The following is a 24,115-nucleotide window of genomic DNA, read 5'->3' as shown; positions in this document are numbered from 1 at the left end:
AAAGTTTCACCTGCAACACGTTCCCTTTGTGCTAGATGAACGAACGTCTCTCCACCTGCTCAGTTTTGAGAGATAAGTGTGTGTGAAAGCCGTCCTTCATCTAGCTTGTTGGGAACACATAGTTTCTTTTCATTTTCCAACTCCACTCCATACATATATATGGGAAGGCACAAGCTCCAACACGGTTTTACAGTGAAAACAGCAGGAACTACAAACCGGCACTCGGAAACAGCCTGAGAAACCAGAGTAAATGTTTCTCCTGCAACCCATTCCGTTTGTGCTAGATGAACGAACGTCTCTCCACATGCTCAGTTCTGAGAGATAAGTGTGTGCGAAAGCCGTTCTTCAACTATCTTGTTGGGAAAACAAAGTTTCTTTTCTGTTAAAAACTCCACTCCGTACATATATATGGGAAGGTACAAGCTCCAACACGGTTTTACACTGAAAACAGCAGGAACTTCAAACCGGCACTAGGAAACACACTGAGAAACCAGAGTAAAAGTTCCTAATTCATCCCGTTCCCTTCGTGCTAGATGAACGAATGTCTCTCCACATGCTCAGTTCTGAGAGATAAGTGTGATCGAAAGCCGTTCTTCAACTATCTTGTTAGGAACACAAAGTTTCTTTTCTGTTGCAAACTCCACTCCGTACATATATATGGGAAGGTACAAGCTCCAACTCGGTTTTACTGTGAAAACTGCAGGAAATTCAAACAGGCACTAGGAAACATACTGAGAAACCAGAGTAAAAGTTTCACCTGCAATCCGTTCCCTTTGTGCTAGATGAACGAACGTCTTTCAACATGCTCAGTTCTGAGAGATAACTGTGAGCAAAATCCGTTCTTCAACTAGCTTGTTGGGAACACAAAGTTTCTTTTCATTTGCCAACACCACTCCATAAATATATATGGGGAGATACTAGCTCCAACTCGGTTTTACAGTGAAAACTGCAGGAAATTCAAACCGGCAATAGGAAACAGACTGGGAAGCCAGAGTAAAAGTTTCTCCTGCAACCCGTTATTTTGTGCTAGATGAACGAACGTCTCTCCAAATGCTCAGTTCAGAGAGATAAGTGTGTGCGAAAGCCGTTCTTCAACTATCTTGTTGGGAACACAAAGTTTCTTTTCTGTTAAAAACTCCACTCCGTACATATATATGGGAAGGTACAAGCTCCAACACGGTTTAACAGTGAAAACTGCAGGAACTTCAAACCGGCACTAGGAAACAGACTGAGAAACCAGAGTAAAAGTTTCACCTGCAACACGTTCCCTTTGTGCTAGATGAACGAACGTCTCTCCACATGCTCAGTTTTGAGAGATAAGTGTGTGTGAAAGCCGTCCTTCATCTAGCTTGTTGGGAACACATAGTTTCTTTTCATTTTCCAACTCCACTCCTTACATATATATGGGAAGGCACAAGCTCCAACACGGTTTTACAGTGAAAACAGCAGGAACTTCAAACCGGCACTAGGAAACAGACTGAGAAACCAGAGTAAAAGTTCCTAATTCATCCCGTTCCCTTCGTGCTAGATGAACGAACGTCTCTCCACATGCTCAGTTCTGAGAGATAAGTGTGATCGAAAGCCGTTCTTCAACTATCTTGTTAGGAACACAAAGTTTCTTTTCTGTTGCAAACTCCACTCCGTACATATATATGGGAAGGTACAAGCTCCAACTCGGTTTTACAGTGAAAACTGCAGGAACTTCAAACCGGCACTAGGGAACAGACTGAGAAACCAGAGTAAATGTTTCTCCTGCAACCCGTTACTTTTGTGCTAGATGAACGAACGTCTCTCCACATGCTCAGTTCTGAGAGATAACTGTGTGTGAAAGCCGTACTTCACCTAGCTTGCAGGGAACACAAAGTTTCTTTTAATTATCCAAATCCACTCCATACATATATATGGGGAGTTACTAGCTCCAACTCTGTTTTACAGTGAAAACTGCAGAAACTTTAAACCAGCAATAGGAAACAGAATGAGAAACCAAAATAAAAGTTCCTAATGCATCCCTTTCCCTTTGTGCTAGATGAACGAACGTCTCTCCACATGCCCAGTTTTGAGAGATAAGTGTGTGTGAAAGGCGTACTTCACCTAGCTTGTTGGGAACAAAAAATTTCTTTTCAGTTTCCAAATCCACTCCGTACATATATATGGGAAGGTACTAGCTACATCTCTGTTTTACAATGAAAACTGCAGGAACTTCAAACCGGCACTAGGAAACAGACAGAGAAACCAGAGTAAAAATTTCTCCTGCAACCCGTTCCCTTTGTGCTAGATGAACGAACGTCTCTCCACATGCTCAGTTTTGAGAGATAAGTGTGTGTGAAAGCCGTCCTTCTACTAGCTTGTTGGGAACACAAAGTTTCTTTTCAGTTTCCATTTCCACTCCATACATATATTGGAAAGATACGAGCTCCAAAACGGTTTTACAGTGAAAACTGCAATAACTTCAAACCGGCACTAGGAAACATACTGGGAAGCCAGAGTAAAAGTTTCTACTGCAACCCGTTCCCTTTGTGCTACATGAACGAACGTCTCTCCACATGATCAGTTCTGAGAGATAATTGTGTGTGAAAGCCGTCCTTAAAATAGCTTGTTGGGAACACAAAGTTTCTTTTCAGTTTCCATCACCACTCCATACATATATTGGGAAGATACGAGCTCCAAATCGGTTTTACAGTGAAAACTGCAAGAACTTCAAACCGGCACTAGGAAACATACTGGGAAGCCAGAGTAAAAGTTTCTCCTGCAACCCGTTCCCTTTGTGCTACATGAACGAACGTCTCTCCACATGATCAGTTCTGAGAGATAAGTGTGTGCGAAAGCCGTTCTTCAAATAGCATGTTGGGAACACAACGTTTCTATTCTGTTGCAAACCCCACTCCGTACATATATATGGGAAGGTACAAGATCCAACTCGGTTTTACAGTGAAAACTGCAGGAACTGCAAACCGGCACTAGGAAACAGACTGAGAAAACAGAGTAAAGTTTCTCCTGCAACCCGTTCCCATTGTGCTAGATGAACGAACGTCTCTCCACATCCTCAGTTCTGAGTGAAAAATATGTGTGAAAGCCGTCCTTCACCTAGCTTGTTGGGAACACAAAGTTTCTTTTCAGTTTCCAACTCCACTCCATACATATATATGGGGAGTTACTAGCTCCAACTCGGTTTTACACTGAAAACTTCAGGAACTTCAATCTGGCACTAGGAAACAGACTGAGAAACCAGAGTAAAAGTTTCTCCTGCAACACATTCCCTTTGTGCTAGATGAACGAACGTGTCTCCACATGCTCAATTTTGAGAGATAATTGTGTGTGAAAGGCGTCCTTCAACTAGCTTGTTGGGAACACAAAGTTTCTTTTCAGTGGCAAACTCCAATCCATACATATATAAGGGGAGGTATTAGCCCCAACTCGGTTTTACAGTGAAAACTGCAGTAACTACAAACGGGCACTCGGAAACAGCCTGAGAAACGAGAGTAAAAGTTTCTGCTGCAACCCGTTCCCTTTGTGCTTGATGAACGAACGTGTCTCAACATGCTCAGTTCTGAGAGATAAGTGTGTGTGAAAGCCGTCCTTCACCTAGCTTGTTGGGAACACAAAGAGTCTTTCCAGTGGCAAACTCCACTCCATACTTATATAAGGGTAGTTATTAGCCCCAACTACTTTTTACAGAGAAAACTGCAGGAACTACAAACCGGCACTCGGAAACAGCCTGAGAAACCAGAGTAAATGTTTCTCCTGCAACCCATTCCGTTTGTGCTAGATGAACGAACGTCTCTCCACATGCTCAGTTTTGAGAGATAAATGTGTGTGAAAGCCGTCCTTCACCTAGCTTGTTGGAAACACAAAGTTTCTTTACAGTGGCAAATTCACTCCATACATGTATAAGGGGAGGGCTAAATCCAAATCGGTTTTACAGTGAATACTGCAGGAATTTCAAACCGCAACTAGTAAACAGCCAGAGAACCAGGAGTAATATTTTCTCCTGCTACCCGTTCCCTTTGTGCTAGAATAACGAATTCTCTCCACATGATCAGTTCTGAGAAATAAGTATGTGTGAAAGGCGTCCTTCACGTAGCTTGTTGGGAACACAAAGTTTCTTTTCAGATGCAAACTCCACTCCATACATGTATAGGGGTGGGACTGGATCCAACACGGTTTTATAGTGAAAACTGCAAGAAATTCAAACCGCAACTACGAAACAGCCAGAAAACCAGGAGTAATATTTTCTCCTGCTACCCGTTCCCTTTGTGCTAGATGAACGAAAGTCTCTCCACATGCTCAGTTCTGAGAGATAAGTGTGTGTGAAAGCCGTCCTTCACTTAGTTTATTGGGAACACAAAGTTTCTTTTAAGTGGCAATCTCCACTCCATACATATATATGGGGAGGTACTACCTCCAACTCAGTTTTACAGTGAAAACTGCAGGAACTTCAAACAGGCAATATTAAACAGCCTAAGAAACCAGAGTAAAAGTTTCTCCTGCAACCCGTTCCATTTTTGCTAGATGAACGTACGTCTCTCTTCATGCTCAGTACTGAGAGATAAGTGTGTGTGAAAGCCTTCTTTCACATAGCTTGTTGGGAACACAAAGTTTCTTTTCTGTTAAAAACTCCACTCCGTACATATATATGGGCAGGTACAAGCTCCAACTCGGTTTTACAGTGAAAACTGCAGGAACTTCAAACCGGCAATAGGAAACAGACTGGGAAGCCAGAGTAAAAGTTTCTCCTGCAACCCGTTATTTTGTGCTAGATGAACGAACGTCTCTCCAAATGCTCAGTTCTGAGAGATAAGTGTGTGCGAAAGCCGTTCTTCAACTATCTTGTTGGGAACACAAAGTTTCTTTTCTGTTAAAAACTCCACTCCGTACATATATATGGGAAGGTACAAGCTCCAACACGGTTTAACAGTGAAAACTGCAGGAACTTCAAACCGGCACTAGGAAACAGACTGAGAAACCAGAGTAAAAGTTTCACCTGCAACACGTTCCCTTTGTGCTAGATGAACGAACGTCTCTCCACATGCTCAGTTTTGAGAGATAAGTGTGTGTGAAAGCCGTCCTTCATCTAGCTTGTTGGGAACACATAGTTTCTTTTCATTTTCCAACTCCACTCCATACATATATATGGGAAGGCACAAGCTCCAACACGGTTTTACAGTGAAAACAGAAGGAACTTCAAACCGGCACTAGGAAACAGACTGAGAAACCAGAGTAAAAGTTCCTAATTCATCCCGTTCCCTTCGTGCTAGATGAACGAACGTCTCTCCACATGCTCAGTTCTGAGAGATAAGTGTGATCGAAAGCCGTTCTTCAACTATCTTGTTAGGAACACAAAGTTTCTTTTCTGTTGCAAACTCCACTCCGTACATATATATGGGAAGGTACAAGCTCCAACTCGGTTTTACAGTGAATACTACAGGAACTTCAAAGTGGCACTAGGAAACAGACTGAGACAACAGAGTAAAGTTTCCCCTGCAACCCGTTCCCTTTGTGCTAGATGAACGAACGTCTCTCAACATGCTCAGTTCTGAGAGATAAGTGTGTGTGAAATCCGTCCTTCAACAAGCTTGTTGGGAACACATAGTTTCTTTTCATTTTCCAACTCCACTCCATACATATATATGGGAAGATACAATCTCCAACTCGGTTTTACAGTGAAAACTGCAGGAACTTCAAACCGGCACTAGGAAACAGACTGAGAAACCAGAGAAAAAGTTTCTCCTGCAACCCATTCCCTTTGTGCTAGGTGAAAGAACGTATCTCCACATGCTCAGTTCTGAGAGATAAGTGTGTGCGTAAGCCGTCCTTCACCTAGCTTCTTGGGAACACAAAATTTCTTTTCAGTTTCCAAATCCAAACCATACATATATATGGGAAGTTATTAGCTACATCTCGGTTTTACAGTGAAAACTGCAGGAACATCAAACCGGCACTAGGGAACAGACTGAGAAACCAGAGTAAATGTTTCTCCTGCAACCCGTTACTTTTGTGCTAGATGAACGAACGTCTCTCCACATGCTCAGTTCTGAGAGATAACTGTGTGTGAAAGCCGTCCTTCACCTAGCTTGCAGGGAACACAAAGTTTCTTTTAATTAACCAAATCCACTCCATACATATATATGGGGAGTTACTAGCTCCAACTCTGTTTTACAGTGAAAACTGCAGAAACTTTAAACCGGCACTAGGAAACAGAATGAGAAACCAAACTAAAAGTTCCTAATGCATCCCTTTCCCTTTGTGCTAGATGAACGAACGTCTCTCCACATGCCCAGTTTTGAGAGATAAGTGTGTGTGAAAGCCGTCCTTCTACTAGCTTGTTGGGAACACAAAGTTTCTTTTCAGTTTCCATCTCCACTCCATACATATATTGGAAAGATACGAGCTCCAAAACGGTTTTACAGTGAAAACTGCAATAACTTCAAACCGGCACTAGGAAACATACTGGGAAGCCAGAGTAAAAGTTTCTACTGCAACCCGTTCCCTTTGTGCTACATGAACGAACGTCTCTCCACATGATCAGTTCTGAGAGATAATTGTGTGTGAAAGCCGTCCTTAAAATAGCTTGTTGGGAACACAAAGTTTCTTTTCAGTTTCCATCACCACTCCATACATATATTGGGAAGATACGAGCTCCAAATCGGTTTTACAGTGAAAACTGCAAGAACTTCAAACCGGCACTAGGAAACATACTGGGAAGCCAGAGTAAAAGTTTCTCCTGCAACCCGTTCCCTTTGTGCTACATGAACGAAAGTCTCTCCACATGATCAGTTCTGAGAGAAAAGTGTGTGCAAAAGCCATTCTTCAAATAGCATGTTGGGAACACAACGTTTCTATTCTGTGCAAACCCCACTCCGTACATATATATGGGAAGGTACAATATCCAACTCGGTTTTACAGTGAAAACTGCAGGAACTGCAAACCGGCACTAGGAAACAGACTGAGAAAACAGAGTAAAGTTTCTCCTGCAACACATTCCCTTTGTGCTAGATGAACGAACGTGTCTCCACATGCTCAATTTTGAGAGATAATTGTGTGTGAAAGGCGTCCTTCAACTAGCTTTTTGGGAACACAAAGTTTCTTTTCAGTGGCAAACTCCAATCCATACATATATAAGGGGAGGTATTAGCCCCAACTCGGTTTTACAGTGAAAACTGCAGTAACTACAAACGGGCACTCGGAAACAGCCTGAGAAACGAGAGTAAAAGTTTCTGCTGCAACCCGTTCCCTTTGTGCTTGATGAACGAACGTGTCTCAACATGCTCAGTTCTGAGAGATAAGTGTGTGTGAAAGCCGTCCTTCACCTAGCTTGTTGGGAACACAAAGAGTCTTTCCAGTGGCAAACTCCACTCCATACTTATATAAGGGTAGTTATTAGCCCCAACTACTTTTTACAGAGAAAACTGCAGGAACTACAAACCGGCACTCGGAAACAGCCTGAGAAACCAGAGTAAATGTTTCTCCTGCAACCCATTCCGTTTGTGCTAGATGAACGAACGTCTCTCCACATGCTCAGTTTTGAGAGATAAATGTGTGTGAAAGCCGTCCTTCACCTAGCTTGTTGGAAACACAATGTTTCTTTACAGTGGCAAATTCACTCCATACATGTATAAGGGGAGGGCTAAATCCAAATCGGTTTTACAGTGAATACTGCAGGAATTTCAAACCGCAACTAGTAAACAGCCAGAGAACCAGGAGTAATATTTTCTCCTGCTACCCGTTCCATTTGTGCTAGAATAACGAATTCTCTCCACATGATCAGTTCTGAGAAATAAGTATGTGTGAAAGGCGTCCTTCACGTAGCTTGTTGGGAACACAAAGTTTCTTTTCAGATGCAAACTCCACTCCATACATGTATAGGGGTGGGACTGGATCCAACACGGTTTTATAGTGAAAACTGCAAGAAATTCAAACCGCAACTACGAAACAGCCAGAAAACCAGGAGTAATATTTTCTCCTACTACCCGTTCCCTTTGTGCTAGATGAACGAAAGTCTCTCCACATGCTCAGTTCTGAGAGATAAGTGTGTGTGAAAGCCGTCCTTCACTTAGCTTATTGGGAACACAAAGTTTCTTTTAAGTGGCAATCTCCACTCCATACATATATATGGGGAGGTACTACCTCCAACTCAGTTTTACAGTGAAAACTGCAGGAACTTCAAACAGGCAATATTAAACAGCCTAAGAAACCAGAGTAAAATTTTCTCCTGCAACCCGTTCCATTTTTGCTAGATGAACGTACGTCTCTCTTCATGCTCAGTACTGAGAGATAAGTGTGTGTGAAAGCCTTCTTTCACCTAGATTGTTGGGAACACAAAGTTTCTTCTCAGTGGCAATCTCCACTCCATACATATATATGGGCATGTTCTAGCTCCAACTCAGTTTTAAAGTGAAAACTGCAGGAACTTCAAACCGGCACTAGGAAAAAGCCTGAGAAACCAGAGTAAAAGTTTCTCCTGCAACCCGTTCCCTTTGTGCTAGATGAACGAATGTCTCTCCACATGCTCATTTCTGAGAGATAAGTGTGTGTGAAAGCCGTCCTTCAACTAGCTTGTTGGGAACAGAAAGTTTCTTTTCAGTTGCAAACTCCACTCCATACATTTTTAACGGGTGGTACTGGATCCAACTCGGTATTCACAGTGAAAACTGCACGAACCTCAAACCGGCACTAGGAAACAGCCTGAGAAACCAGAGTAAAAGTTTCTCCTCCTAGCCGATCCCTTTGTGCATGATGAACGAACGTCTCTCCACATGCTCAGTTCTGAGAGATATTAGTGTGTGATAGCCGTCCTTCACAAATCTAGTTGGGAACACAAAGTTTCTTTCCACTGGCAAATTCCACTCCATATAAATATATGTGGAGGTTGTAGTTCCAATTCGGTTTTACAGTGAAAACTGCAGGAACTGCAAACCGGCACTAGGAAACAGACTGAGAAAACAGAGTAAAGTTCCTCCTGCAACCCGTTCCCATTGTGCTAGATGAACGAACGTCTCTCCACATCCTCAGTTCTGAGTGAAAAATATGTGTGAAAGCCGTCCTTCACCTAGCTTGTTGGGAACACAAAGTTTCTTTTCAGTTTCCAACTCCACTCCATACATATATATGGGGAGTTACTAGCTCCAACTCGGTTTTACACTGAAAACTTCAGGAACTTCAATCTGGCACTAGGAAACAGACTGAGAAACCAGAGTAAAAGTTTCTCCTGCAACACATTCCCTTTGTGCTAGATGAACGAACGTGTCTCCACATGCTCAATTTTGAGAGATAATTGTGTGTGAAAGGCGTCCTTCAACTACCTTGTTGGGAACACAAAGTTTCTTTTCAGTGGCAAACTCCAATCCATACATATATAAGGGGAGGTATTAGCCCCAACTCGGTTTTACAGTGAAAACTGCAGTAACTACAAACGGGCACTCGGAAACAGCCTGAGAAACGAGAGTAAAAGTTTCTGCTGCAAACCGTTCCCTTTGTGCTTGATGAACGAACGTGTCTCAACATGCTCAGTTCTGAGAGATAAGTGTGTGTGAAAGCCGTCCTTCACCTAGCTTGTTGGGAACACCAAGAGTCTTTCCAGTGGCAAACTCCACTCCATACTTATATAAGGGTAGTTATTAGCCCCAACTACTTTTTACAGAAAAAACTGCAGGAACTACAAACCGGCACTCGGAAACAGCCTGAGAAACCAGAGTAAATGTTTCTCCTGCAACCCATTCCGTTTGTGCTAGATGAACGAACGTCTCTCCACATGCTCAGTTCTGAGAGATAAGTGTGTGCGAAAGCCGTTCTTCAACTATCTTGTTGGGAACACAAAGTTTCTTTTCTGTTAAAAACTCCACTCCGTACATATATATGGGAAGGTACAAGCTCCAACACGGTTTAACAGTGAAAACTGCAGGAACTTCAAACCGGCACTAGGAAACAGACTGAGAAACCAGAGTAAAAGTTTCACCTGCAACACGTTCCCTTTGTGCTAGATGAACGAACGTCTCTCCACCTGCTCAGTTTTGAGAGATAAGTGTGTGTGAAAGCCGTCCTTCATCTAGCTTGTTGGGAACACATAGTTTCTTTTCATTTTCCAACTCCACTCCATACATATATATGGGAAGGCACAAGCTCCAACACGGTTTTACAGTGAAAACAGCAGGAACTACAAACCGGCACTCGGAAACAGCCTGAGAAACCAGAGTAAATGTTTCTCCTGCAACCCATTCCGTTTGTGCTAGATGAACGAACGTCTCTCCACATGCTCAGTTCTGAGAGATAAGTGTGTGCGAAAGCCGTTCTTCAACTATCTTGTTGGGAAAACAAAGTTTCTTTTCTGTTAAAAACTCCACTCCGTACATATATATGGGAAGGTACAAGCTCCAACACGGTTTTACAGTGAAAACAGCAGGAACTTCAAACCGGCACTAGGAAACACACTGAGAAACCAGAGTAAAAGTTCCTAATTCATCCCGTTCCCTTCGTGCTAGATGAACGAATGTCTCTCCACATGCTCAGTTCTGAGAGATAAGTGTGATCGAAAGCCGTTCTTCAACTATCTTGTTAGGAACACAAAGTTTCTTTTCTGTTGCAAACTCCACTCCGTACATATATATGGGAAGGTACAAGCTCCAACTCGGTTTTACTGTGAAAACTGCAGGAAATTCAAACAGGCACTAGGAAACATACTGAGAAACCAGAGTAAAAGTTTCACCTGCAATCCGTTCCCTTTGTGCTAGATGAACGAACGTCTTTCAACATGCTCAGTTCTGAGAGATAACTGTGAGCAAAATCCGTTCTTCAACTAGCTTGTTGGGAACACAAAGTTTCTTTTCATTTGCCAACACCACTCCATAAATATATATGGGGAGATACTAGCTCCAACTCGGTTTTACAGTGAAAACTGCAGGAACTTCAAACCGGCAATAGGAAACAGACTGGGAAGCCAGAGTAAAAGTTTCTCCTGCAACCCGTTATTTTGTGCTAGATGAACGAACGTCTCTCCAAATGCTCAGTTCTGAGAGATAAGTGTGTGCGAAAGCCGTTCTTCAACTATCTTGTTGGGAACACAAAGTTTCTTTTCTGTTAAAAACTCCACTCCGTACATATATATGGGAAGGTACAAGCTCCAACACGGTTTAACAGTGAAAACTGCAGGAACTTCAAACCGGCACTAGGAAACAGACTGAGAAACCAGAGTAAAAGTTTCACCTGCAACACGTTCCCTTTGTGCTAGATGAACGAACGTCTCTCCACCTGCTCAGTTTTGAGAGATAAGTGTGTGTGAAAGCCGTCCTTCATCTAGCTTGTTGGGAACACATAGTTTCTTTTCATTTTCCAACTCCACTCCATACATATATATGGGAAGGCACAAGCTCCAACACGGTTTTACAGTGAAAACAGCAGGAACTTCAAACCGGCACTAGGAAACAGACTGAGAAACCAGAGTAAAAGTTCCTAATTCATCCCGTTCCCTTCGTGCTAGATGAACGAACGTCTCTCCACATGCTCAGTTCTGAGAGATAAGTGTGATCGAAAGCCGTTCTTCAACTATCTTGTTAGGAACACAAAGTTTCTTTTCTGTTGCAAACTCCACTCCGTACATATATATGGGAAGGTACAAGCTCCAACTCGGTTTTACAGTGAAAACTGCAGGAACTTCAAACCGGCACTAGGGAACAGACTGAGAAACCAGAGTAAATGTTTCTCCTGCAACCCGTTACTTTTGTGCTAGATGAACGAACGTCTCTCCACATGCTCAGTTCTGAGAGATAACTGTGTGTGAAAGCCGTACTTCACCTAGCTTGCAGGGAACACAAAGTTTCTTTTAATTATCCAAATCCACTCCATACATATATATGGGGAGTTACTAGCTCCAACTCTGTTTTACAGTGAAAACTGCAGAAACTTTAAACCAGCAATAGGAAACAGAATGAGAAACCAAAATAAAAGTTCCTAATGCATCCCTTTCCCTTTGTGCTAGATGAACGAACGTCTCTCCACATGCCCAGTTTTGAGAGATAAGTGTGTGTGAAAGGCGTACTTCACCTAGCTTGTTGGGAACAAAAAATTTCTTTTCAGTTTCCAAATCCACTCCGTACATATATATGGGAAGGTACTAGCTACATCTCTGTTTTACAATGAAAACTGCAGGAACTTCAAACCGGCACTAGGAAACAGACAGAGAAACCAGAGTAAAAATTTCTCCTGCAACCCGTTCCCTTTGTGCTAGATGAACGAACGTCTCTCCACATGCTCAGTTTTGAGAGATAAGTGTGTGTGAAAGCCGTCCTTCTACTAGCTTGTTGGGAACACAAAGTTTCTTTTCAGTTTCCATTTCCACTCCATACATATATTGGAAAGATACGAGCTCCAAAACGGTTTTACAGTGAAAACTGCAATAACTTCAAACCGGCACTAGGAAACATACTGGGAAGCCAGAGTAAAAGTTTCTACTGCAACCCGTTCCCTTTGTGCTACATGAACGAACGTCTCTCCACATGATCAGTTCTGAGAGATAATTGTGTGTGAAAGCCGTCCTTAAAATAGCTTGTTGGGAACACAAAGTTTCTTTTCAGTTTCCATCACCACTCCATACATATATTGGGAAGATACGAGCTCCAAATCGGTTTTACAGTGAAAACTGCAAGAACTTCAAACCGGCACTAGGAAACATACTGGGAAGCCAGAGTAAAAGTTTCTCCTGCAACCCGTTCCCTTTGTGCTACATGAACGAACGTCTCTCCACATGATCAGTTCTGAGAGATAAGTGTGTGCGAAAGCCGTTCTTCAAATAGCATGTTGGGAACACAACGTTTCTATTCTGTTGCAAACCCCACTCCGTACATATATATGGGAAGGTACAAGATCCAACTCGGTTTTACAGTGAAAACTGCAGGAACTGCAAACCGGCACTAGGAAACAGACTGAGAAAACAGAGTAAAGTTTCTCCTGCAACCCGTTCCCATTGTGCTAGATGAACGAACGTCTCTCCACATCCTCAGTTCTGAGTGAAAAATATGTGTGAAAGCCGTCCTTCACCTAGCTTGTTGGGAACACAAAGTTTCTTTTCAGTTTCCAACTCCACTCCATACATATATATGGGGAGTTACTAGCTCCAACTCGGTTTTACACTGAAAACTTCAGGAACTTCAATCTGGCACTAGGAAACAGACTGAGAAACCAGAGTAAAAGTTTCTCCTGCAACACATTCCCTTTGTGCTAGATGAACGAACGTGTCTCCACATGCTCAATTTTGAGAGATAATTGTGTGTGAAAGGCGTCCTTCAACTAGCTTGTTGGGAACACAAAGTTTCTTTTCAGTGGCAAACTCCAATCCATACATATATAAGGGGAGGTATTAGCCCCAACTCGGTTTTACAGTGAAAACTGCAGTAACTACAAACGGGCACTCGGAAACAGCCTGAGAAACGAGAGTAAAAGTTTCTGCTGCAACCCGTTCCCTTTGTGCTTGATGAACGAACGTGTCTCAACATGCTCAGTTCTGAGAGATAAGTGTGTGTGAAAGCCGTCCTTCACCTAGCTTGTTGGGAACACAAAGAGTCTTTCCAGTGGCAAACTCCACTCCATACTTATATAAGGGTAGTTATTAGCCCCAACTACTTTTTACAGAGAAAACTGCAGGAACTACAAACCGGCACTCGGAAACAGCCTGAGAAACCAGAGTAAATGTTTCTCCTGCAACCCATTCCGTTTGTGCTAGATGAACGAACGTCTCTCCACATGCTCAGTTTTGAGAGATAAATGTGTGTGAAAGCCATCCTTCACCTAGCTTGTTGGAAACACAAAGTTTCTTTACAGTGGCAAATTCACTCCATACATGTATAAGGGGAGGGCTAAATCCAAATCGGTTTTACAGTGAATACTGCAGGAATTTCAAACCGCAACTAGTAAACAGCCAGAGAACCAGGAGTAATATTTTCTCCTGCTACCCGTTCCCTTTGTGCTAGAATAACGAATTCTCTCCACATGATCAGTTCTGAGAAATAAGTATGTGTGAAAGGCGTCCTTCACGTAGCTTGTTGGGAACACAAAGTTTCTTTTCAGATGCAAACTCCACTCCATACATGTATAGGGGTGGGACTGGATCCAACACGGTTTTATAGTGAAAACTGCAAGAAATTCAAACCGCAACTACGAAACAGCCAGAAAACCAGGAGTAATATTTTCTCCTGCTACCCGTTCCCTTTGTGCTAGATGAACGAAAGTCTCTCCACATGCTCAGTTCTGAGAGATAAGTGTGTGTGAAAGCCGTCCTTCACTTAGTTTATTGGGAACACAAAGTTTCTTTTAAGTGGCAATCTCCACTCCATACATATATATGGGGAGGTACTACCTCCAACTCAGTTTTACAGTGAAAACTGCAGGAACTTCAAACAGGCAATATTAAACAGCCTAAGAAACCAGAGTAAAAGTTTCTCCTGCAACCCGTTCCATTTTTGCTAGATGAACGTACGTCTCTCTTCATGCTCAGTACTGAGAGATAAGTGTGTGTGAAAGCCTTCTTTCACATAGCTTGTTGGGAACACAAAGTTTCTTTTCTGTTAAAAACTCCACTCCGTACATATATATGGGCAGGTACAAGCTCCAACTCGGTTTTACAGTGAAAACTGCAGGAACTTCAAACCGGCAATAGGAAACAGACTGGGAAGCCAGAGTAAAAGTTTCTCCTGCAACCCGTTATTTTGTGCTAGATGAACGAACGTCTCTCCAAATGCTCAGTTCTGAGAGATAAGTGTGTGCGAAAGCCGTTCTTCAACTATCTTGTTGGGAACACAAAGTTTCTTTTCTGTTAAAAACTCCACTCCGTACATATATATGGGAAGGTACAAGCTCCAACACGGTTTAACAGTGAAAACTGCAGGAACTTCAAACCGGCACTAGGAAACAGACTGAGAAACCAGAGTAAAAGTTTCACCTGCAACACGTTCCCTTTGTGCTAGATGAACGAACGTCTCTCCACATGCTCAGTTTTGAGAGATAAGTGTGTGTGAAAGCCGTCCTTCATCTAGCTTGTTGGGAACACATAGTTTCTTTTCATTTTCCAACTCCACTCCATACATATATATGGGAAGGCACAAGCTCCAACACGGTTTTACAGTGAAAACAGAAGGAACTTCAAACCGGCACTAGGAAACAGACTGAGAAACCAGAGTAAAAGTTCCTAATTCATCCCGTTCCCTTCGTGCTAGATGAACGAACGTCTCTCCACATGCTCAGTTCTGAGAGATAAGTGTGATCGAAAGCCGTTCTTCAACTATCTTGTTAGGAACACAAAGTTTCTTTTCTGTTGCAAACTCCACTCCGTACATATATATGGGAAGGTACAAGCTCCAACTCGGTTTTACAGTGAATACTACAGGAACTTCAAAGTGGCACTAGGAAACAGACTGAGACAACAGAGTAAAGTTTCCCCTGCAACCCGTTCCCTTTGTGCTAGATGAACGAACGTCTCTCAACATGCTCAGTTCTGAGAGATAAGTGTGTGTGAAATCCGTCCTTCAACAAGCTTGTTGGGAACACATAGTTTCTTTTCATTTTCCAACTCCACTCCATACATATATATGGGAAGATACAATCTCCAACTCGGTTTTACAGTGAAAACTGCAGGAACTTCAAACCGGCACTAGGAAACAGACTGAGAAACCAGAGAAAAAGTTTCTCCTGCAACCCATTCCCTTTGTGCTAGGTGAAAGAACGTATCTCCACATGCTCAGTTCTGAGAGATAAGTGTGTGCGTAAGCCGTCCTTCACCTAGCTTCTTGGGAACACAAAATTTCTTTTCAGTTTCCAAATCCAAACCATACATATATATGGGGAGTTATTAGCTACATCTCGGTTTTACAGTGAAAACTGCAGGAACATCAAACCGGCACTAGGGAACAGACTGAGAAACCAGAGTAAATGTTTCTCCTGCAACCCGTTACTTTTGTGCTAGATGAACGAACGTCTCTCCACATGCTCAGTTCTGAGAGATAACTGTGTGTGAAAGCCGTCCTTCACCTAGCTTGCAGGGAACACAAAGTTTCTTTTAATTAACCAAATCCACTCCATACATATATATGGGGAGTTACTAGCTCCAACTCTGTTTTACAGTGAAAACTGCAGAAACTTTAAACCGGCACTAGGAAACAGAATGAGAAACCAAACTAAAAGTTCCTAATGCATCCCTTTCCCTTTGTGCTAGATGAACGAACGTCTCTCCACATGCCCAGTTTTGAGAGATAAGTGTGTGTGAAAGGCGTACTTCACCTAGCTTGTTGGGAACAAAAAATTTCTTTTCAGTTTCCAAATCCACTCCATACATATATATGGGAAGGTACTAGCTACATCTCTGTTTTACAGTGAAAACTGCAGGAACTTCAAACCGGCACTAGGAAACAGACAGAGAAACCAGAGTAAAAGTTTCTCCTGCAACCCGTTCCCTTTGTGCTAAATGAACGAACGTCTCTCCACATGCTCAGTTTTGAGAGATAAGTGTGTGTGAAAGCCGTCCTTCTACTAGCTTGTTGGGAACACAAAGTTTCTTTTCAGTTTCCATCTCCACTCCATACATATATTGGAAAGATACGAGCTCCAAAACGGTTTTACAGTGAAAACTGCAATAACTTCAAACCGGCACTAGGAAACATACTGGGAAGCCAGAGTAAAAGTTTCTACTGCAACCCGTTCCCTTTGTGCTACATGAACGAACGTCTCTCCACATGATCAGTTCTGAGAGATAATTGTGTGTGAAAGCCGTCCTTAAAATAGCTTGTTGGGAACACAAAGTTTCTTTTCAGTTTCCATCACCACTCCATACATATATTGGGAAGATACGAGCTCCAAATCGGTTTTACAGTGAAAACTGCAAGAACTTCAAACCGGCACTAGGAAACATACTGGGAAGCCAGAGTAAAAGTTTCTCCTGCAACCCGTTCCCTTTGTGCTACATGAACGAAAGTCTCTCCACATGATCAGTTCTGAGAGAAAAGTGTGTGCAAAAGCCATTCTTCAAATAGCATGTTGGGAACACAACGTTTCTATTCTGTGCAAACCCCACTCCGTACATATATATGGGAAGGTACAAGATCCAACTCGGTTTTACAGTGAAAACTGCAGGAACTGCAAACCGGCACTAGGAAACAGACTGAGAAAACAGAGTAAAGTTTCTCCTGCAACACATTCCCTTTGTGCTAGATGAACGAACGTGTCTCCACATGCTCAATTTTGAGAGATAATTGTGTGTGAAAGGCGTCCTTCAACTAGCTTGTTGGGAACACAAAGTTTCTTTTCAGTGGCAAACTCCAATCCATACATATATAAGGGGAGGTATTAGCCCCAACTCGGTTTTACAGTGAAAACTGCAGTAACTACAAACGGGCACTCGGAAACAGCCTGAGAAACGAGAGTAAAAGTTTCTGCTGCAACCCGTTCCCTTTGTGCTTGATGAACGAACGTGTCTCAACATGCTCAGTTCTGAGAGATAAGTGTGTGTGAAAGCCGTCCTTCACCTAGCTTGTTGGGAACACAAAGAGTCTTTCCAGTGGCAAACTCCACTCCATACTTATATAAGGGTAGTTATTAGCCCCAACTACTTTTTACAGAGAAAACTGCAGGAACTACAAACCGGCACTCGGAAACAGCCTGAGAAACCAGAGTAAATGTTTCTCCTGCAACCCATTCCGTTTGTGCTAGATGAACGAACGTCTCTCCACATGCTCAGTTTTGAGAGATAAATGTGTGTGAAAGCCGTCCTTCACCTAGCTTGTTGGAAACACAATGTTTCTTTACAGTGGCAAATTCACTCCATACATGTATAAGGGGAGGGCTAAATCCAAATCGGTTTTACAGTGAATACTGCAGGAATTTCAAACCGCAACTAGTAAACAGCCAGAGAACCAGGAGTAATATTTTCTCCTGCTACCCGTTCCATTTGTGCTAGAATAACGAATTCTCTCCACATGATCAGTTCTGAGAAATAAGTATGTGTGAAAGGCGTCCTTCACGTAGCTTGTTGGGAACACAAAGTTTCTTTTCAGATGCAAACTCCACTCCATACATGTATAGGGGTGGGACTGGATCCAACACGGTTTTATAGTGAAAACTGCAAGAAATTCAAACCGCAACTACGAAACAGCCAGAAAACCAGGAGTAATATTTTCTCCTACTACCCGTTCCCTTTGTGCTAGATGAACGAAAGTCTCTCCACATGCTCAGTTCTGAGAGATAAGTGTGTGTGAAAGCCGTCCTTCACTTAGCTTATTGGGAACACAAAGTTTCTTTTAAGTGGCAATCTCCACTCCATACATATATATGGGGAGGTACTACCTCCAACTCAGTTTTACAGTGAAAACTGCAGGAACTTCAAACAGGCAATATTAAACAGCCTAAGAAACCAGAGTAAAATTTTCTCCTGCAACCCGTTCCATTTTTGCTAGATGAACGTACGTCTCTCTTCATGCTCAGTACTGAGAGATAAGTGTGTGTGAAAGCCTTCTTTCACCTAGATTGTTGGGAACACAAAGTTTCTTCTCAGTGGCAATCTCCACTCCATACATATATATGGGCATGTTCTAGCTCCAACTCAGTTTTAAAGTGAAAACTGCAGGAACTTCAAACCGGCACTAGGAAAAAGCCTGAGAAACCAGAGTAAAAGTTTCTCCTGCAACCCGTTCCCTTTGTGCTAGATGAACGAATGTCTCTCCACATGCTCATTTCTGAGAGATAAGTGTGTGTGAAAGCCGTCCTTCAACTAGCTTGTTGGGAACAGAAAGTTTCTTTTCAGTTGCAAACTCCACTCCATACATTTTTAACGGGTGGTACTGGATCCAACTCGGTATTCACAGTGAAAACTGCACGAACCTCAAACCGGCACTAGGAAACAGCCTGAGAAACCAGAGTAAAAGTTTCTCCTCCTAGCCGATCCCTTTGTGCATGATGAACGAACGTCTCTCCACATGCTCAGTTCTGAGAGATATTAGTGTGTGATAGCCGTCCTTCACAAATCTAGTTGGGAACACAAAGTTTCTTTCCACTGGCAAATTCCACTCCATATAAATATATGTGGAGGTTGTAGTTCCAATTCGGTTTTACAGTGAAAACTGCAGGAAGTTCAAACCGGCACTAGGAAACAGCCTGAGAAACCAGAGTAAATGTTTCTCCTGCAACCGGTTCCATTAGTGCTAGATGAAAGAACGTCTCTCCACATGCTCAGTTCTGAGAGATAAGTGTGTGTGAAAGCCGTCCTTCACCTACCTTGTTGGGAACACAAAGTTTCTTTATACTTGCAAACTCCACTCCATACATATATAAGGGGAGGTACTAGCTCCAACTGGGTTTTACACTGAAAACTGCAGGAACTTCAAACCGGCACTAGGAAACAGCCAGAGATACAAGAGTAAAACTTTCTAATGCAACCCGTTCCCTTTGAGCTAGATGATAGTACGTCTCTCCACATGCTCAGTTATGAGGTATAATTGTGTGTGAAAGCTGTCTACACCTAGCTTCTTGGGAACACAAAGTTTCTTTTCAGTGGCAAAATACACTCCATACATATATATGGGGAGGTTCTAGCTCCAACTCGTTTTTACAGTGAAAACTGCAGGAAATTCAAACCGGCACTAGGAAACAGCCTGAGAAACAAGAGTAAACGTTTCTCCTGCAACCCATTCCATTTTTGCTATATGAAAGAAAGTCTATCAACATGTTCAATTCTGAGAGATAAGTGTTTGTTATAGCCGTCCTTCAACTAGCTTGTTGGGAACACAAAGTTTCTTTTCAGTGGCAAACTCCATTCCACACATATATAAGGGGAGTTATTAGCTCCAACTCCGTTTTACAGTGAAAACTGCAGGAACTTCAAACCGGCCCTAGGAAACAGCCTGAGAACCCACAGAAAATGTTTGTACTGCTACCCGATCCTTTGTGCTAGATGAACGAACGTCTCTCCACATGCTCAGTTCTGAAGGATAAGTAGGTGAGAAAGCCGTCCTTCAACTAGCTTGTTTGGAACACAAAGTTTCTTTACAGTGGCCAACTCCACTGCATACATGTATAAGGGGTGGGACTGTATCCAACTACCTTTTAGAGTAAAAACTGCAAGAACTTCAAACCGGCCCTAGGAAACAGCCTGAGAAACCAGAGTAAAAATCACCTGGAAACTGTTCCCTTTGTGCTAGATGAACGAACATCTCTCCACATGCTCAGTTCTGAGAGATACGTGTGTGTGAAAGCCGTTATTCACATAGTTGTTGGGAACACAAAGATTCTTTTTAGTTGCAAGCTCAACTTCATACATATATATGGGGATGTTCAAGCTCCAACTCCATTTTTCAGTGAAAACTGCAGGAACTTCAAACCGGCACTAGGAAACAGCCTGAGAAACCAGAGTGAAAGTCTAACCTGCAATCCGTTCCCATTGTACTAGATGAACGAACGTCTCTCCACATGCTCAGTTCTGAGAGATAAGTGTGTGTGAAAGCCGTCCTTCACCTAGCTTGTTGGGAACACAAAGTTTCTTTCCAGTGGCAAAATTCACTCCATACATATATACGGGGAGTTTCTAACTCCAACTCAATTTTACAGTGAAAACTGAAGGAACTTCAAACCGGCCCTAGGAAACAGCCTGAGAAACCAGAGAAAAAGTTTCTCCTGCAACCCGTTCCCTTTGTGCTAGATGAACGAAATACTCTCCATATGCTCAGTTCTGAGAGATAAGAGTGTGTGAACCCCGACCTTCACCTAGCTTGTTGGAAACACAAAGTTTCTTTTCAGTGGCCAAATACACTCCATACATGTATATGGGGAGGGAGTAAATCCATCTCGGTTTTACTGTGAAAACTGCAGGAAATTCAAACCGGCCCTAGGAAACAGCCTGAGAAACCACAGGAAAAGTTTGACCTGCTACCCGATCCCTTTGTGCTAGATGAACGAACGTCTCTCCACATGCTCAGTTCTGAGAGATAAGTGTGTGTGAAAGCCGTACTTCACCTAGCTTGTTGGGAACACCAAGTTTCTTTTCAGTGGAAACTCCTCTCCTTTCATATTTAAGGGGAGATATTAGCCTCAAATCCGTTTTATACTGAAAACTGCTGGAACTACAAAACGGCACTCGGAAACAGTCTGAGAAACCAGAGTAAAAGTTTCTTCTACTACCCGATCCCTTTGTGCTAGATGAACGAACGTCTCTCCACATGCTCAGTTTTCAGGGATAAGTGTGTGTGAAACCCGTCCTTCACCTAGCTTGTTGGGAACACAAAGTTTCTTTTAGATGGCCAACTCCACTCCATACATATATATGGGAAGGTACTAGCTCCAACTCGGTTGTACAGTGAAAACTGAAGGAAATTCAAACCGGCACTAGGAAACAGCCTGAGAAATCAGAGTAAAAATCTCCTACAAACTTTTCCCTTTGTGCTAGATGAACGAAAGTCTCTCCACATGCTCAGTTCTGAGAGATAAGTGTGTGTGAAAGCCGTCCTTGATCTAGCTTGTTGGGAACACCAAGTTTCTTTTCAGTGGCCAACTCCACTCCATATATATTCATGGGGAGGTAGTAGCTCCAACTCGGTTTTACAGTGAAAACTGCAGGAACTTCAAACCGGCACTAGGAAACAGACTGAGAAACCAGAGTAAAATTTCTCCAGCAACCCGTTCACTTTGTGCTAGAAGAACGAAAGTCTCTCCACATTCTCAGTTCTGAGAGATAAGTGAGTGTGAAAGCCGTCCTTAACCTAGCTTGTTGGGACACAAAGTTTCTTTTCAGTGGCAAAATCCAATCCATACATGTACATGGGGAGGGAGAAAATCCAACTCGGTTTTACACTGAAAACTGCAGGAACTTCAAACCGGCACTAGGAAACAGTCTGAGAAACCAGAGTAAAAGTTTACACTGCAACCCGTTCGATTTGTTCTAGATGAACGAACGTCTCTCCACATGCTCAGTTCTGAGTGAAAATTATGTGTGAAAGCCGTCCTTCACCTACCTTCTTGGGAACACAAAGTTTCTTTTCAGTAGCAATCACCAACATTTACATATATATGGGGAGGTGCTAGCTCCAACTAGGTTTTACAGTGAAAACTGCAGAAACTTCAACCGGGCCCTAGGAAACATCCTGAGAAACCAGAGTAAAAGTTTCTCCTGCAACTGGTTCCCTTTGTGCTAGATGAACGAACGTCTCTCCACATGCTCAGTTCTGAAGGATAAGTAGGTGTGAAAGCCGTCCTTCAACTAGCTTGTTCGAAACACAGTTTCTTTACATTGGCCAACTCCACTGCATACATGTATAACGGGTGGGACTGTATACAACTCCCTTTTACAGTGAAAACTGCAGGAACTTCAAACCGGCCCTAGGAAACAGCATGAGAAACCAGAGTAAAAGTTTCTCCTGCTACCGATCCCTTTATGCTAGAAGAACGAACGTCTCTCCACATGCTCAGTTCTGAGAGATAAGTGTGTGTGAAAGCCGTCCTTCACCTTGCTTGTTGGGAAAACAAAGTTTCTATCCAGTGGCAAAGTCCACTCCATACATGTATAGGGGGAGGGACTGGATCCAACTCGGTTTTACAGTGAAAACTGCAGGAAATTCAAACCGGCCCTAGGAAAAACCTGAGAAACCACAGAAATAGTTTCTCCTGCAACCCGTTCCCTTTGTGCTAGATGAACGAAATTCTCTCCATATGCTCAGTTCTGAGAGATAAGTGTGTGTGAAAGCCGTCCTTCACCTTGCTTGCTGGAAAGACAGAGTTTCTTTTCAGTGGCAATCTCAGCTCCATACATATATATGGGGATGTTCAAGCTCCAACTTGATTTTACAGTGAAAACTGCAGGAACTTCAAACCGGCACTAGGAAACAGCCTGAGAAACCAGAGTGAAAGTCTCCCCTGCAACCCGTTCCCTTTGTACTAGATGAACGAAAGTCTCTCCACATGCTCAGTTCTGAGAGATAAGTGTGTGTGAAAGCCGTCCTTCACCTAGCTTGTTGGGAACACAAAGATTCTTTCCAGTGGCAAAATCCACTCCATACATATATACGGGTAGTTTCTAACTCCAACTCAGTTTTACAGTGAAAACTGAAGGAACTTCAAACCGGCAGTAGGAAACAGCCTGAGAAACCAGAGTGAAAGACTCCCCTGCAACCCGTTCCCTTTGTACTAGATGAACGAAAGTCTCACCACATGCTAAGTTCTGAGAGATAAGTGTGTGTGAAAGCCGTCCTTCACCTAGCTTGTTGGGAACACAAAGTTTCTTTTCAGTGGCAAACTCAACTCCATACATATATAAGGTGAGGTATTAGTTCCAACTCGATTTTACAGTGAAAACTGCAGGAACTACAAACCGGCACTAGGAAACAGCCTTAGAAACCAGAGTAAAAGTTCCCACTGCAACCCGTTCCCTTTGTGCTAGATGAACGAACGTCTATCCACATACCCAGTTGTGAGAGATAAGTGTGTGTGAAAGCCGTCCTTCACCTAGATTGTTGGGAACACAAACATACTTTTCAGTGGCAAAACCACTCCATACATATATATGGGGTGGGACTGGGTCCAACACGGATTTACAGTGAAAACTGCAGGAACTTCAACCCGGCACTAGGAAACAGCCTGAGAAACCAGAATATAAGTTTCTCCTGCAAACCGTTCCCTTTGATCTAATGAACGAACGTCTCTCCACATGCTGTGTTCTGAGATGTAAGTGTTTGTAAATGCCGTCTTTCAACTTGCTTGCTGGTAACACAAATTTTCTTTTCAGTGGCAAAATGCACTCCATACATGTATACGGGGAGGGACTAAATCCAACTCCGTTTTACAGTGAAAACAGCAGGAACTTCAAACCGGACCTAGGAAACAGCCTGAAAATCCAGAGTAAAAGTTTATCCTGCAAACCGTTCCCTTTGTGCTAGATGAACGAACGTCTCTCCGCATGCTCAGTTCGGAGAGATAAGTGTGTGTGAAAGCCGTCCTTCACCTAGCTTGTTGGGAACACAAAGTTTCTTTCCAGTGGCAAAATCCACTCCATACATATATACGGGGAGTTTCTAGCTCCAACTCAGTTTTACAGTGAAAACTGCAGGAACTTCAAACCGGCAGTAGGAAACAGCCTGAGAAACCAGAGTAAATGTCTCCCCTG

Source organism: Camelus dromedarius, chromosome 27 (assembly GCF_036321535.1).
Source record: "Camelus dromedarius isolate mCamDro1 chromosome 27, mCamDro1.pat, whole genome shotgun sequence".
Classification (NCBI taxonomy): Eukaryota; Metazoa; Chordata; class Mammalia; order Artiodactyla; family Camelidae; genus Camelus; species Camelus dromedarius.
Note: the sequence above shows the minus strand (reverse complement) of the source record.